The 17,483-nt window shown below is 30.4% G+C and overlaps 1 protein-coding gene across 3 annotated transcripts in view; it reads left to right on the top strand.

Moving 5' to 3' along the window:
* The window catches only part of LOC126896578 (puratrophin-1-like), a 104,666-nt gene that overhangs the window by 21,994 nt on the left and 65,189 nt on the right, over positions 1-17,483 (top strand). The window contains exon 1 of one of the 3 annotated variants that reach the window (XM_050669493.1): positions 8,425-8,649. The exons of the other annotated variants lie outside the window; for them this stretch is intronic. The gene's annotated coding sequence lies outside the window, so the exon portion shown is untranslated. Of the gene's footprint in view, positions 1-8,424; positions 8,650-17,483 lie in introns of those variants that run through there. 3 annotated transcript variants of the gene reach the window in all.

Raw genomic sequence — 17,483 nt, 5'->3', positions numbered from 1 at the left:
ATGTCGCTATTAGTTTACAAGAGTAGGTTGAAAAAAAGTTATTGCGGAAACTGTGGGCATCTTGATGACGTTACAAATTACATCGTAATCGTAATCATTTAACGATGATGAAATAAATTGATATAAATTGAATTGTCGATTCGAATATATAAATGACTTTAATCTTTTTTAAATCAATATTATTTAAAAGAAATTTAAGAAGAAGTTCTTATTTGAATTTTAATTTAAAAGAAAATATCGAAAGTGTTTGAAAATGGAAGCATTATATGCAGTGTGTAGATTTGTTCGTGCTTGGTAAATGGCCAAAATAATACGAACCGATCGAAATAATATTGATCTATTGCTGTCTCATATTTATCATGGTGCACGTGTTTAAACGACGTATGTGTTATGCACTGATTTAAACACGACGGAAAAAATGTTTTGAGTTTCCGGAGTTCACCATGCAGTGTGGGCTGTAAACAAATAAAACCTTAAGGCAATTATAAATCAGTTTAGTTTTTTACGATCTTAAAGTAAATGTAACCGTTTTGACATAGTGCCAATTCCATTAGGGGTTCGGTTTTACAAACCTAATTCTCCGGCAGTGTTCTCAATTAAAACTCTCACGAAAAAAAACTGGTGGCTCTTGTATGCATGACTTCTATTGCTGCGTGGTTCCATAAAATGAGTCGGCTTCTACTTTCGGCGGCTACTCTGCCAACATTTGCAATTTTGCTCTGTTACCGAATACCACATAATATAATGTTCCATGATAATGCTATGTTAATACGCCCTGAGTTTCTATAATCAAATACTCTATTTGTTTTTATGTACAACAATAGAACTAGTTCGATTGTAATCCGGTATAGTGTATGATTCATTTTTATTATGTGTTATTACAGTATTAATTTTTAATTTAACGTTAATAATATCAAACTGAACCTTATTGTTTGTGCGTGATCGATGGCTGCCTTTTTTCACTGAGTCGAGAACAATAATTATTATTATAATAGCTGAAAAGACTACGAAGCGCACAAAAGAAAGACTTCTTCTCGGTCTCTATATTTACGTCCAAAACAGTCAAAGTTATTAAAAATTATTCGTTTCAGGCAACACCGGTCGTGACCTAAGACTCTTTTACCCTGACTCGCACCTTCTCTAAAGTCTTAACTAATTTAAATGTCGGCTCAGATCAAACCTAAACTTGTTTTAGGGGACAAAACGACTGTTGTGTCACTTCAAGCATACGGTAATACTCCATTATATTGTCTCATATATCCCATTCAGACCGACCTGTTCGTTCACAAAATACTACTACTCTACCGTTGTAAATTACAAATGTTTGTTAAAAAAGAAACAGTCATTTAGTCTTACAGTAAAAACGTTTCATTTTAGATTTAGTGACGAGAGCAACTATGCTATATCGAACAATTACATTGACAAATACTTAACTAATTTATATTTATTGAATTAAAAAAATAACAGAATGAAATTCAATTAACTAATAAAACGCAATTGAAAATACTGCTTGCCTATCCAATAAATTTAATTTCTTATTTATTGCTATTGTTTTCTAACATTTAAGTAATTGTTAACTTGATTCGGTATAAATCTTAAACATGTTCAAGGTAAAAAAAAAAAAACATTTGAATAAATTAGTTTATTATATAATACCGAATAAGATGATTAATACAAATAGCTCGAGTTGTAACTATTTGTGCAGTTGATGGAGCTACAATAAAGTACGACTGAAAATGACCAGATAGTTCATCTGAGTTTTTCAACGAAGTCGCCATAGGGAATCCGAATAGATTTATGCGTCGTGGATATGATTGATTGTTCCAAATATTTTTTTAAATAACTATGCGAAGGTATTGTACATGAAACATTATTGTATATATTAATAATAGTTTTATTTGTTTTGTCGGCGATAAATAATAATCTTCTCAGAATGAAAAGTGAAAACGAACAGACGAAATAGCTTTGGGGTTCCTTGTTAGTACCAATACTAAGTTAAATTCTATCGTGTCACTGAATAATGAAACCCAAATGCCAAAAACTTGTTAACTTAGTTTGTGTCCTCCAGTTATACACGTGTGTTTATAATATATTTCGATTGTAAAAATATATCTGATAGTTATTTGAATTAAAATAAAGTAGGAGTTTTATTATGTCATTTTATGTATTAATGAAGTGAAAATTTAAACTTGAATCATTCTCGTGGCTTTCCAATGATAAGTCAATTATTTTAGAACTGCGATTCTGTCATTTATTTTACTGATAATGTTATTTCTTACTATTTCTTTCTTTAGACTGAATACGTGTTATAATCAGGTATCTTAATCATAATCACTATTATTTTTATCGTTATTGTATCCTCTTTACCATGTTATGAATTCATCAAGTTTTAAATATGTATTTAAATAATAAATTTATAACAGTCATTTATTGAATTAATCGATACGGCGACTTACGTTATAGAACTCAAAATCGCTTTTCTCAAACAAATAGTTTTTCCAATCATTTGTGAGTAATCATCGAATACAAGTTAACTAAGTTTTCCATTTATGTGGGTGATTTTTCTGCTCGTTTCATATTTACTATTTGTACTTTTTTATTCTGTAATGTGCGTAAATAAAGCTAGCCATAAGTAGGCTAAATTCGCCATTTTGTCGAATGTAACGATACTTGGGTCACGCATTTGTTCGCATAATGAGAGGTTGGTACACGACCGTTGAATGTGTGGACGTTGTGACATTTTAATTTTATTTATTGCCGACGTGGCGTATAATATTAGGAAGAATTTCTGAGGACCAGATACATACACTTGTCGTGCTTCGGGGGAAAGTTGATCGGATTTCTAACAGTTTTTGCAACATTTCAGCGTCTTTAAATTGCGTGTAAACGATTATAAACAACATGTACTAAGAACAAAGCGTGGGGTGCAACGACAAAATAGGTTCATAATGACTAAAAAAGTTCTGCACGCACGGAATATTACTAGTTAAAATTGTTCCAGAGGTAGTATATTAAAAAATAACATAATGTTTGCTAATGCTTAAGAATTTACTGTTAATATATTTCTTTTAAAGAGTCTGAGTTATAATAATTTTTGTAAGCCCAATTACAAATATGAGATTTTTTTAGCTCATATTTTGTAAAAATTTTCATATAATTAACGGAATGATCAATTAATTACTGCATGACTCACAAAGTTTGTGATACTCTCCGGAGATATAAGATCTGTGAATGTTAATTTATAAATATTCATTTAACAACAAAATTTCATGTTTAGTCATATTATCAATCTTTTATCATACAAGTAAATATTTAAATTTTATTTTAAATTAACATTTCAAAACTAAAGGAACCAACACACATCTTAATGTTTTTTAAGAATGTTATCCTTTCTTTCTCAAGAATTGTGAAGTCGAGTGAACTTATCAATGACTTAAATGCGAAATATTTAAAAAAATGTAAATTTGTGTACACTTTTAATTATTTTCGATAAATAAAAGTGAAAAAGGTTGAAAAACGTGTTTAAATAAAAAACCATTAAGTATAAACGTACATTTAATTAACTATTGACTTTTAGTTATTATCCCGATTCGTCAATTAAATATAGACGACAAGTTTTTTTCAGAAAGTTCTTCGAAAACATTTCGTTAGTGAATTAAATTGGAAAAATGTATAGATTTTCTAAAAAAATAAGTTGTCACAAAACTATTTATTCACACACATTTAATTACATTTAAATTTTTATATACATGTGTTGTAAATTTTAAAAATATACTAGTTCTATAGTATAGTATATAATAGTATAAATTAAAAGGAATAGAAGGGATATTTCCTGCGTCCTTTCTATTAATCGTCTGATTTACACATGTGTAAATAAAAGAGCCTTTTTGTGAATCCTTGAACAATTTCTTTGATATTATAATTAGCTGATATTATTTCATCTTCTAAGGAGTCGAAGGATAACTATAATAGGCAATTGTAGCCCATAAAGTGTACCTCTTAATATTTTTATGGGCATGTATCATTAATATTACGACAATCCTATAGTTACCAATTGGTGTTAAAGCCAAAAGCTTAATTATAATCTATGATACCGACGCACCGCTGTCTTAATTATAGAGACTGAGTGTTCTTAGTGAATTCGATTGCTCACTGTATGCTAGTAGTAGTACTTTTTCATCTTGATTCTCAAATCGAAAAATACGTCTCATTGCTTTACACTTCAATATTTTATGTTGGGAAATTGGAAAAAAAATAACTGGTTAATACGTTTTATTGCCGAGTCGACGTTGTTCTTAGCCTCGTCATGTTATAAATCAATGTTGCTGTAGTGTAACTCAACCCAAATAATTTGATTATTCTTTCTTTACATTGTATAAAGACTTAATGGACATAACGAATATCCCTAAATTATTCTATAGAAACCCATAAGGGTGTAAACTGACACATGCCTCTGATATAGGCCTATATCGATAAGATATTTATTTATATTCATTCATCAGTGGTTAGTTTAAACACTTAAGATTTTTATCGTTTGTATCTACTATTAAATTCTTTTTGTATTAATTTTAAATTAAAATATTGTGAGGATCATTACAATCATTTAAAGTGTGAATGGTTAGTAAAAACGTGTTAACTTTACAGTAATTTAAATAAAAACAGTTACTTTATCATGGAAGCGATTTAGTTTTACATCGATTACAATCATTTGTTACGATTTATAAATCAAACTAATAGTGTTTGGAATTTAAGTGTTAACTTATACATAAGGGAATGTTTCAACATTTCTGTTACTTAATTTAATCTATCGTTAACATTAAATTCAAAAGTCTTATAAAAATTGTAGGCGACAGATATTAACGATTTATTTTATGATAATAATGTTGTAACTTGTTCGACTTATAAAAGTTCAAGGATTTTACGTACATATAACAATCAGGTCGTACAACTATGTATGACTCATTTATACTATCATAAGATAATAGATATAGTACTTTAGAAATAATACTTTTACGTTTATCTCAATATTTCACTATTTTTTGTTGTAAGTTTGCTTAAAATATGTTTTTTCATTACTTTTGGCTATTTTAACCTAATTAATTTTGATTTGATGTACATCGATTTAACATTAGTAAGCAACAAAAATTATTTTTATTTTATTTTTACTACTAATTGGAAAATTCTATGTTAGTAGTAAATATTTTGTCATATTATATATTATTAAATGTTTGTTTACAGAATATTTTACAAAACATTTAATATTAATATAATAATTAAATTATTGCAATACAGGAGAGCTTACATGCGAGATAAAAATTTAATGACTAAAGAAACCTAAAAATTGGTCCCTTGATTGTAACAAAGCTAAAAAACTGGTTACATATTTTTTTAATAATTTTTAATGATCATATAAAAAAAAAATGATAGTTCATAAACTATATATAATATAATCAATATTATTTTTAGTTATATTATTTATAATTATTGATAATATACTAAAATATAATTTATCGGATCATTATAATTTTACTGGATTATACTAAAATAAATATAAATTTTTATATTAATAATATTATAGAAATTCAAAAAATTAAAGTCAAGAGTATTACAAAAATAAAAAAGCAACTACTATAGTTTCGGCCTTACGCTATCATTAGGTAACTAAAATAAAATTTATAATATACAAAAATATAATAAAAAAACATAGTTATAAACATAAACAAGAAATCATACTACTCAAAATATGTTGTATAAATTGTACTATAATAATGACTTTTAAATAATTTTCACTACTTGTTACAACATATTTGCTCCAATGAATCAATAAAATGACCTTATAATTAACTTTGTAAACTACCTAGTTACGTTTTTGGGACTCTTAATATCAATTTTTTGAGTAAAATAACTTAACTATATTAAAATTTTGAAGTATTGAATAAAAAAAAATTTTTAATTTAAAAACTTGTATGCAATTTTACTTTGGTCAATAAAATCTGCTAGGCCTAAAATTTATAATAGGATAACAATAAACATATTACTATTACATAATCACGAAATCTGAATGAATAATCAATTTTTTTTTCTAATCTAATTATTTAAAAATATATTTTGATGATGTTTAACAGTAATAATTTTTTTAGCATTAATTTTTTGTCCTATTCAATTTTGGGGGATGATATTTTTGCCCCCTCACTTTGTATTTTGACCGGTAGGAAAACTTTCTCTACCCTTCCTTGGATACGGTGCCATTGTTACAACATCTTTTACATCTTTCAAGAAGTTGACTTTGAGTATAAATTTTAGTAGTTAAAGTAAATTATTTTACATTGTTTTTAAAAAAGATATGGTATCTAAATAAAACATTATTTATAACTTAGTTATTATATAAAGTTAATTTTATGATCATGTAGAATAAATTTATATTTTTTCAATTAAAAAATTATATCAACTTCTTCAATTGACTGTTTGTATTTTTATTACTACTTAAACTACTCTTTTTTTCGTTTTAAAAAATTTCAAGCTTGAAAAAATTAAAATTAATTCATGATAGTCTTCTCCATGGACGTTCCGCAATAATGATTTTATTGTTCTTGGAAAGATTGTATGACACGTGAAACGCCTACAATGTATAAAACTAAAGTAAAATGTATTATACTAGTGATTTAGAAAATAAGTCTAGTAATTAAGTTGTATATATGGGCGGAATCAATCTATTTCAAAATCACTAACTTCTTGTGATTTCTTATTATCATAAATATTTTTGCCAATCAAGTAGTATATCTTGTAGTTAATTAGTGCTGTACTGTGTTTTTATTTTGCAATTTTTGTATATAACTAGTTTATAAGTTGGTTACAAGGAAAATATAGCGTCTCCTAAATCTAAAATAACTTTATTGATTATATTTTGTCTTAAGTGGTTCAGCTAACTTAATGAGTTTAATAAAAGAGACGGTTTACTAAAGACATATACAAGGAATTATATGGACCAATAACCGATGCATTACACATATTTTATGTGTCCTGTTGATGAATGGTCATGGAACTTTTGAACTAGAGCCAAACAATGTATACACTTGTCTTATAGAGGCGTCGTGCTACGTACAAAGAGTTACATCATTTTCAGTTTACTTAAATTAGGCGAACAAATCGTTTTGTTAAACGTATGTGCGCTACTATTTGATTTATACTCTTGAATAGTCACATATGTTACTTTTTGCGAAGACAACTCTTATCTAGGACAATTACGACTTGAAAAATGTATATAAATTATAAATATCGTGTTGATATTGCACATAAATAATAAGCTATTAAATAAAATTAAATATCAACACATTTTGCAAATACAACTTTTAAAGCTGTTGATCGCAAGTTTTATTTTTTATTTCTCGTCATCTAAGCTGTCACAACATTAATATGTTGTGTGTTTTAGTCAGTATAGTTATAAGAAGAGAAATCACCTTGCCAATAAATTATACTCGCCGCGTTGATATGTATTTTAATTGTGCGCGTGTTATATTAAATTACTGTTTTCCAAAACAAATGAGTTTAATTACAATTCTGTAGTGACCCGTGTACATTAAGTTTCAACTAATCGAATGTTCATACACCGTGTGTACAACACAAGCAATTACTTTTATTTTGTATTAAATACTAGTACTGAATTATAATTTTATTTTATGTGTAATAACTTTTAAACCTAAGCCTCATAGTAAGCTTAGAATATTTAACTTCAAATTTTGTGTTCAAACTAAGGTTAATCATAAAATAATAAGTGGTGTAGAATGTTATTTAATAGAATGTAAGAATAGTGTGATATTGATTCTAACTAATTTAGTAACTTTTTTCGTAGATCAGTAGAATGTCTTCAGTAGAATGTCTGTTGTTATATTTATATCAGTCTATTAATATGTTCTTTTAAAAATTATTGTCTTTTAATTACAAATTATCTAGAAAATTTAATTTAATATTACTGATATTAAATATTTATTATTTTTTTCTTGGTAAAAAAAAAATATCAAGTAATCATATAGAAAAACTCTCCCTTTTCGACATTTTTTCTTTATACTTATTGCGTTTAGTGAAAATTCATTTACATGATAAAATTCAATTTACAATCGCATATAAATTTTTTTAATACGATAGAGTATTTCAAGTGAAATAAATGGTCTTAATATTGATAACTTTTAATATATAATGTGTGTCTTATTCCATCTATTAATTTTTGTTGATCTTTCAACATAAACATTTAACATATTCGGTCAATTGTACTTGATCGAAAATTTCTGTTATGGACTTGGTGATGAATATCGACTAATACACACCATCATAATAGGGCGAACCCGTTTCCTTCATTGTAGCAGCGCTGTGGTCGTTTGTTTTATGGCAGTACCCGTGGTCCGTAACCAACACGATGTCGTTCTCCCTCCGTCTTTGCCAAGCCAGTCTTTCGTCGACAGTTGAACGTCGTTGAGGTCCGTCTGTTATGTTTTTTATGTGATTAAACCGAATTTACACGCGTTTCGTGTCGACCGATTGTTTTGTTAATTTGTGTGCGCACATATAGTATAGACTATCAAAGATTTTATAATATTTGTGCGGGTTTTGGGTCTTTTCTACTGGATATTTTGCTGAACACACTACAATTCTAATGTGAGTAGTAGAGAATATGAAATGTTTATTTTATAAGGTTTTAGTATACAAAACGTAATCTTCCAATTTGTTTCGTATTATGTCAACGCTAGCTGTTTTGTCTTAGATGATATTTTTTTCCGTTTGTTGTAATTGAAACTTTTTTCAACAAGGTTATCGTACAGTTTTGTATTGAATTTGTTGTGTTTTGTTGAGTACACTTGACTGTTGAGATAATGGCGTGTGATTTATCTACCCACTCAGAGACTCGTAACTGATAGCTCGTTTTTTTTTCATGTTCAATATCAGTTAAATGATAGAAATAAAATATTTGAACTTGTAAATTAAATTTTTGCACCTATAAATTAAATATTTAAAATGTCTTTGGACGTTTATCAAAGCGTTTGAATTGATAGGTGATAGTAGAAATGAAATAGGGAACATTAGTTTTTAATTTAAATAAATTCACTCTTAAATTACTATCGACAATTAAAAATAACAAACTTCTTTGTTCACTTTTAGTTTAATGTAGTCTTGGTAGAATACTAGTACTATAGAAAATATGNGTAGTAATTTTTCAATACCCCCTAAAGCTAAAAAAGATGTTTTATTAAATTAAGTTTCAACAAGTGAGGATTCTCTATCTGTTCTGAACAGAATAATATGGCTGTTAATATGCAGTTCATAAATTAATTCTAAATGTAGTCTTGGTAGAATACTAGTACTATAGAAAATATGTATTCTCTGTAGTACAATAACTTATTTACAGTTTATTGATAAGTTCAACAGCTTAATGTACTGATAACTAGTTTAAGTTATTTAGATAATGTTTGTAATATTTGAACTTAACCTGTTTAATTTTTAATATTATCAAATGACGTTTGTATTGATTATTATTTATTAAACACCTTTACTTTATATATTTTTTACAAAATGTTTAAAAATTATTAGAAATCCTTATGAGATTTCTTAGACATTGAACGTTCATTATGTTTAATTATTATCGTAATATTTTGATGACTAGACCGTATTTTAAATTTGTTTAATCCAACAGAGTATTATTTGTTCTTTTTTTTTTTTTTCTGTATTTTGATTATGAATTATTGTTTGATTTTCTGAAAAAACATTATAACAGTATTGCAAAAACTAATGTTTCAAATCGAAGTTTCTCTGTCCGAATGATCGATACAAGGCGTAACCTCCAGTCGTTGTCGCTTTAGCCAATTCGTTTAGTCATCAATCTCTGATATTGCAACCCTCATTCTTACAACGTGCGTAATTCAAGTGTGAAGTTAGTATTATTACAATCTTTAAGAACCGAAATAATGTTTCCATGTGCTTTGCATGTTACATTACTGTTATAAATCATCAACACCAATTCCAGTCTTATAGTAATATTATTAAATGGTATTAATTTTGGCGTTACATTATGACTTGCTGTTTGTTTGCAGCTCCTTTTTAAAACCATTTAATTAGTCATACATTGTATTTATGTTTTATTTAACCGAAAGACACCTGTCCTAATTTCCATTAACGTTCGCTTGTCATTATTTTTTATACGTACAATTTGTAGGGTGTAAGCATAAAATGTTTAATAGAATTAACTAAAAAATAGGTGAGCATAGCGAGTATGAGGATGAGTAGTAATTGCTTTCCAGACGTGGACAGATGTTTGGAGTTCCAGTTGTGGGAGGAGGTGATAGACGTGTAAAACAGCTGCAAACGACATATTTGTTGTCTCTCTGCGTATTTTTTATCCAACGATGTAGTATGGACTTTATGGTAATGTGTTTCATTTTATTTTCTAAAGAGTATCAATGAACGGATGATGAATTTGATGTAAAGGAACAAGAGCAAAACTAATTTTGCTACTGTAGTAGATAATAAATTACTCATAAATGCTGTTATCGTTTGTTTATTACAAATGATTGTACAATGTTATTGCTTTAATCATATTAGTAATGAAATTAATAATTTACTCTCTAGAAATTGAGTTTTATCATATTCCACGTATTGAATAAGTTTTGATCGAAAAAAATTAATTTTATGACGTTAAAACATCATAAATGTGAGTGTTATATCATATTGATAAGAAACGCACAAATAACGTACCATAGTCTGCATTAACAGCCTTCATAGCATTCATTTTCATTAATTTTTTTTTTTTTGTAAATGAAGTGCAGATAAGATGACAAAATCACGTCCCTACTATTGTAGAATATTGAATGTTGAACGAGAAATCGACGTAGCCAATAAAAGCGCGAATGACTTAATAATAAACATTTTATTATTGTATGGTGGAATCCCATTCCTTGGGCTCTACGCGCACATTCACAGTCCTTCGCTTGTGTTTTTTGTGACAGAGAGATGACAATCGAAGTTGGGTTAAAAAATCGAGATGTATAGTTCTAAAAATGTTGTAAGCAACATTACTTTGCCAACAAAAAAAACTGGTTTCTCGTTGTGGGGTGAAGAGAAAAACGTATAATCCTTTCGGAAAACGGTCGAGTAAATTAATAGGATTTTTGCCCTCATCTACGTGTGGGCCGCCGATACACACGTCATAGGCTGTATTGTTTCGTGGTAATTGGTTCGAACTACTTGTTTATTATTGTATGGCTGCAGGTCCTGGCTAGGCGTTTCACAATATTCTACACACCGCGGTGCACTTGGATACGAGAGAAGCACCGTATGTGTTGTAATGTGAATTCGATTTAGTCCAGTGAAACTGTTGAAGGCTGAAACAGTTTGATTTTCTTATACTGCACTACGCCGTGACTACCTCTACAGGAAACCAAACAGACGCGATCAGGATGTGAACCCGCATGGCGCATACGTTGATTGAATATCGTATAAGGTGTTTTTCGTTGCTCTCACGCGTACAACGAGAGTTTAATATTAAGTACATTTAAAAAAACGACCAGAATCTACAATTGGCAAATAAAATTGTGAACTCTAGTTTTTCGTAAATTAATAATAAGTTTAGTAACTTAAGGTGCGTTCATCCGCCGGCATAAATTTACAATTGGAAATGTTTAAAGGCGATGAAGTACCGGCCGACGTTTTCTGCTCCGAATGTGTCGCACTTGCAATGATTTATAGTTATAAAAAATTGTGGATTTCTAAAAGCCATTTAACGCTGAAGAAAAAAAAGGAAATCAATTTCTATTTTAACTATTAGAGTTCACGTTAATATCAATTTCACGTGTATGTGAAGATGTTATTAATCATCGTTTCCGTATAAAAAACTAATAAAAAAAGTACACTTGTGTAAGTAATTAGAAAATGTGTTCATTTCAATATCTAAATATTATTTGCTTAAACTTTTTTCTAAAATTTAAGTAAGATATTTTAATGTTAATTCTTTTTTATGTAAGCAATACGAAACATCATTGATGTGTACCCTTTTAAAAAACGTGCTTGATAATTAATAGTCAAATTTTTCTTTTTTTAGTGCTTTTTTAATGAATTTTATTTTAGAGTCATGCGCTTGTTCGTTTGTATTGTCTATGATATTCTAAGATAGTAAAATATCCTTCACGTGTATCGAATGACTGAAAATGGAGATTCATTTTAATTCGTATATTAATTACCCAATAATTTCTGAACTCTGTTGTTTTAAAAGATGCGCCGACACACGTAATGTGTCTATCATTATCACCAGTCCTTCATCTACAATCACTTTATGTCGATGTAAGACTTGTAAAATAATTATTACCGTCTCTGTATCATTATCTATCCGAATGACCAGTATGCACTTTGCATACCGGCTACGTCGTATAGATATATTACAGTGTACACTCTGTGCGTATTGTACACATATGACGAGCGTTGCGTCTAGTAATTTAAAAGTAATGTTCAAAGTCATGGGATCAATTATTGTTATGGTATTCACAGCGTGTCGCGTAAGGGGTCGTCCAATTATTCCCAATAGGAATTTAGACTCTCTTTTATCTCTATTCTCAGTATATCTCATTCTTGACAATTGTCATCGCATAAACATTACGTTCTCCCGATCCATTGACACAGTCATTTTTCCATTGGACATGTTCATTATATCGTCGTCTCTGGACACAGAGGGCTGGGATGCAGTAAGGACAGCAGCCCACACACATAGCGTACGCATAATTTTCGTAAGAACTCGTTAAAGTGACCTCGTTGAACTTTGCTCAAGTATGTTAGTAGTTTGTTTGTGCAAACATAATTTAACGTCATCTAGCGTGCGTCTACCAAATGATCTGGACTTTGATCATCCTTGTACGGTCAATCCTTCGGACACACTAGTCATATTTCTGTCCAATTAACACCACATCGCCCCCCTCCTCCTCTCCCAGTTTTTCTTTCATTATCCATTTTACTGAGGTCATACTACAGGAGATGTGCAGCCTTTTATAGTTGAGCGGAAAAAAAGAAAACTAACGATACTGTTTGTTATTACCGTGTTTGTCATGTTAGTTGATGTGTCTGCACACAGAGTTCGTGGGCGAACGCACCGACGATTTACGGTCGGTACACAATTATAATGGAGCTTTTTTATCTTTTATTAGAAAATACAGCAAAAAATGTTGAAGGTCGATACAATTTTTTGAACCATTTTTCGCGTCGACAGTTTCATGCCACCGCCCTTGACATGCGCTTTAACCCACACAATGTCGCCTGATTCACCATGATATACTGCACTAATAACATACCTAACGACTTGTAGACGGCACCGGGGTGCAATTAAAGACAGCAAACCACTAGTAACATGTCATAGCGAAGGCGGTACGCAACAAAGAATTTTTACAAGGTATAAAATGTTTACTTTTGACTATTAGCAAAAAAATGATGATAGATAAATATCCAGAATTATGAGATTGTTGACCTGCAGTTCTTTAAATCTCACGAAAACTAGAATAAATGTATATTTTCCAAATGAGTGTAATATTTATCTTATACAAGCTACTAATCTTGTATATTATTTTATTCGCGTAAAAAATATTTGTAAAAAATCAATTACGTGTTAATAATTAATTATTTAATCATTTATTAGGTTTAACGAGTGTTCTCTCGTGAGACCTATTATTTTTTTCTCTTAAATAATAAAGCAAAATAATTCAGGCTCAGTTGTAATAACATGTTTCTATCAATCTTATGTTCAGTGTACAGTTATTACAACAATAATTGTTTTACGCTGCTTTTAATTCTTAGCCCCGTTTTGCAGTTCATAGAGAACTATTTTATTCTTGTGATTTTTGTTTTTCAGGCGTGTTTGAAATACTTTCGACTGTGAATCATTTTCACCGTTCTAATGTTACGACTTTTTCCCGACATTAACTCGCTTAAGGTTCCAAAATCTGTTTAATTCGTTGTTGGTCCTAACCCAACCTGTTTCACGCCTTAAAGCGATAGGTCAAATCGTCGAGGAGGAAGCGGTAGCGCACAAAACATTGCGGTTAGACGTATTTTCAATTCTATGTGACTATTCTAGTGGAACGATTTTTTACGTACTTATATATAACGTGTTTTATATCATTTCGGTTTTAAACTTAATTGAACGTTTGTAAACAAATTTGGTTTGTAGCGGTGTAGCATATATAAATAATGCAGTGATTGTTATTTATCACGATTAATTGAAACTTGATTCAATTACAATGTGCCAAAAAGTAAAACGAACATCATTATCTTAGCAACGTTCCTCAGCACAATCGTATCGCCGTGTTACAATTGAAGACATTTATTAGAGTGCCGTTGGTTTACTGTACTTGAATAGACTATCGCGAGCTAAACGTGTAACAATTGTAGTGCCTAATAATGTACGTAATCGGCTCCGTATGTAATAATCTTGTGACGGCGACGTTTAGGAAGTTCAAACACCGGCAATTACATATCAACCTGTGTAACGTATTCACTCGAAGAGGTCGTACAAAGTTAATGCGTGTTACAAGATATAGAACACGAGAGATCTGAGGTTAATTAAAAATAAATAAATAATCGAGCAACACATGAATAGAGGCACATTCGTTGTATAATTGATTGCCTAGGCTGTGCAACGTACGCCAGACGACGTCTGCCGCCGTCAAGCCCAAATTAATTACACCGCACGTCTAATTTGCATCGGCCTGGTCCGTTCACCCACATAGAAGTCATTGTACTTAATTACACTACACCTATGCACAGCATATCTACGTGTGTTTATATTTATGTAAAACATTGTATGAATATAATACATTAACCAATCTGCAAAATGCACCGATCTCGGCGGAACTTGTGGTGGTATTAAAGTGGGAAGAGGACTATGTTTCGTGTACAACACATAGCCCGCCTATATCAAGATAATGTGTGTGTTCTTATGTATTTTATGTATCATGCACATTAATGAAATATAATTTAACCTTGCGTGAGTCTTGCGAGATTCCGTACTTATGCAACGCGCATGTGTTCACTTGACGGGCCATTATAAATGTGTATAATGTCTTATTGCCACGCGTTTGTCTGCTAACCCGAGTAACACTTGCGTATCCATAACTGCTGTACACTAGATCGTACGTGTGTGTCGAATAACGCTGAGGATTTGGTGGAAACCAATGTCGTTGTTACCGCGGACATGCAGTTGACGGACAATGGGGAGAGGGTTCAACGGACGAACCGTCAACAAAACATCCAATTTAATATTGAAATTACTTTCGGGTAGTGGGGAGGTGCATCTTGTTTTTCGTGAATAACGTGTGACGTTAACGGTAAGCGATCGACGCCGATACTTCATTATGCTCCTCGTCCGTGTGTTGGACCAGCTTTTTTTTCTGATGACTATTAATTTTTTATAGAAAACTAGAACATCATGGCGTCTATTGTCCATACGTTAGTTTCCGTTAAAAAATGAACCTACGCAAAAGGAAATATATTATGAACTTCCTTCATTCGACTTTAAGTTTAAACGCGCGTTTAAACTATTTCGGTATGTAGCCACATTTTATATTAAGTACTTGTATTATAAAAATCCGACACAAAACATTTATGAATTATACTCATAAATCTCCGGTGTTCAATTTTTTTGAGGATTTCGTGTTTAAAATATAAACGACTATTTTGATACGTACATTATTTCTTGGCCTGCGGATAAATTATGACCTCACACGTCGCTATGGCTCGCCATGGTATAGTATGGTAGAATGGTAACCTTGAAGTATTAAAAGATGGATCCTGCCTAGATTTTCGCAAATTCATATATTAATAACTAATTCTTAAAGAATGTGAATCTCATTATCATAGAAATAGCAGCGTATCCATATACCATATGTTTATTTTGCATGTTAAAGTAGAATTTATGGAATACATCCAACAATAACACATTGTGTTTCATTCAAAGGTCAGTTATTTTTTTATCGTATGCTTTTTAGTTAAGTCAGTAAATTGAATACCATATGGTTTTAGTAGTGATTCTTATAAAACTTTTAAGTATCTGGACGTATCTTAAATAAAAACTTAAATGCAATACAGTGTCTTCCTGATATTAGTCATGCCATTTTTTTTTATGACGTGTTTGAAATTGTTTTGATTTAATCGTTTTGTTCTCTTTGTGACCAATTTGCATAGAAATAAGAATTACTAGCAGATTCTTTACTTTCAATATTTTTTTTTTATTAAGTACCAAGTTACCACTTTTATAGTTAAAAATAATTAGTGACCCTGGACCATCCAATTTTCAATTTATATTGTTTCTTTTAATATTAATTAGATAATTTTTCCTTTTTTCTGTATATTATTATAATTTCAATTATTGGTATTCAATTTTTGTCCAGAAATACAATAGATATTTTATAAACGTATGACAATTTTTTATTTTTTTCGGCATAATATGTAAAGACACAATGGAACATGTCAAGTAGACTATTGACCCGCCAAAACGTGCGGTAATGACCGTGAGCAGAGCACGATCGTTTCGTTTTCATTGCGGCTCAAAGAGTCACGGTCAACTTTGTACAGCAGTGCATATGTAACGTGTGTTCGATTTTATTACCATACAATAAACGTGATCAGCAGTCGTCACAAAGGGTCTTAAAAAAATTGGCCGCTTTTATCGATATTTCTGATTGTTTTCATTCAAATTCAATCTTCATAAGTTCAGAATTTTCGTCAAAGTCAGGAAAATATGGAAATTAAAGAAGAAATTACTCTGTGGTTTTACTATAAACATTTAGAATGTGCTTAATGATTTCGATTGGCAGTAGGAAAGAAACATTTGCCAAGAATATTCATTGCACGTACGTGTAAATATCTTGCGCAGCAAAATTTGTCTGAAATTTCTTGTGTTTACCATTTGAATAATACACTACAGTGATAGCCAACAAGAATGCTGCATAGTGATTTGGTACATACGGATTGTTCATGCTGTGAGAATATTGAAAACCGCCAAGTAAGTCACGCCATACAGTTCCCTGTTTGTTTATATATGGTGACGAGAGAGATGTAAAAGTGTCTTATAGAAATCGAATGAGTAAAAACGCGTATACGTTAAAAAAAAAAAAAATTCAACTATAAACTGATCCAAAGCAAAATGACGTTCCGTCAATTTAATGATGTTAGTGACATTGAAATCTCGACCCGCCGGCAAGACAAGCATGACGTTGACGAGGTTACTTGTCCTGTGAGCCACACGGCGATCATGTGCTTGGCTGGAGACATCGTCGCCGTTTGCTTTAACTTGTAAAACTGAATCGTCAGTACCGCAAACAACAGGCAGCAATCGTGTATCGACGTCGTCGGACATGTCAATTACAATTAAAATGTCGTTTAGTTAATCCTATTTATAGTATATTATTATGATCGATATAGTTGTCAGTTGTAAGCCATTGGGCTTAGGGTGACTTCTAATT

The sequence above is a fragment of the Daktulosphaira vitifoliae genome, unplaced genomic scaffold (assembly GCF_025091365.1).
Source record: "Daktulosphaira vitifoliae isolate Bord-2020 unplaced genomic scaffold, ASM2509136v1 Scaffold_1, whole genome shotgun sequence".
NCBI classification, from domain to species: Eukaryota; Metazoa; Arthropoda; class Insecta; order Hemiptera; family Phylloxeridae; genus Daktulosphaira; species Daktulosphaira vitifoliae.
The sequence above is the reverse complement of the archived record's forward strand: the minus strand, read 5'-3'. Positions and strand labels throughout refer to the sequence as shown.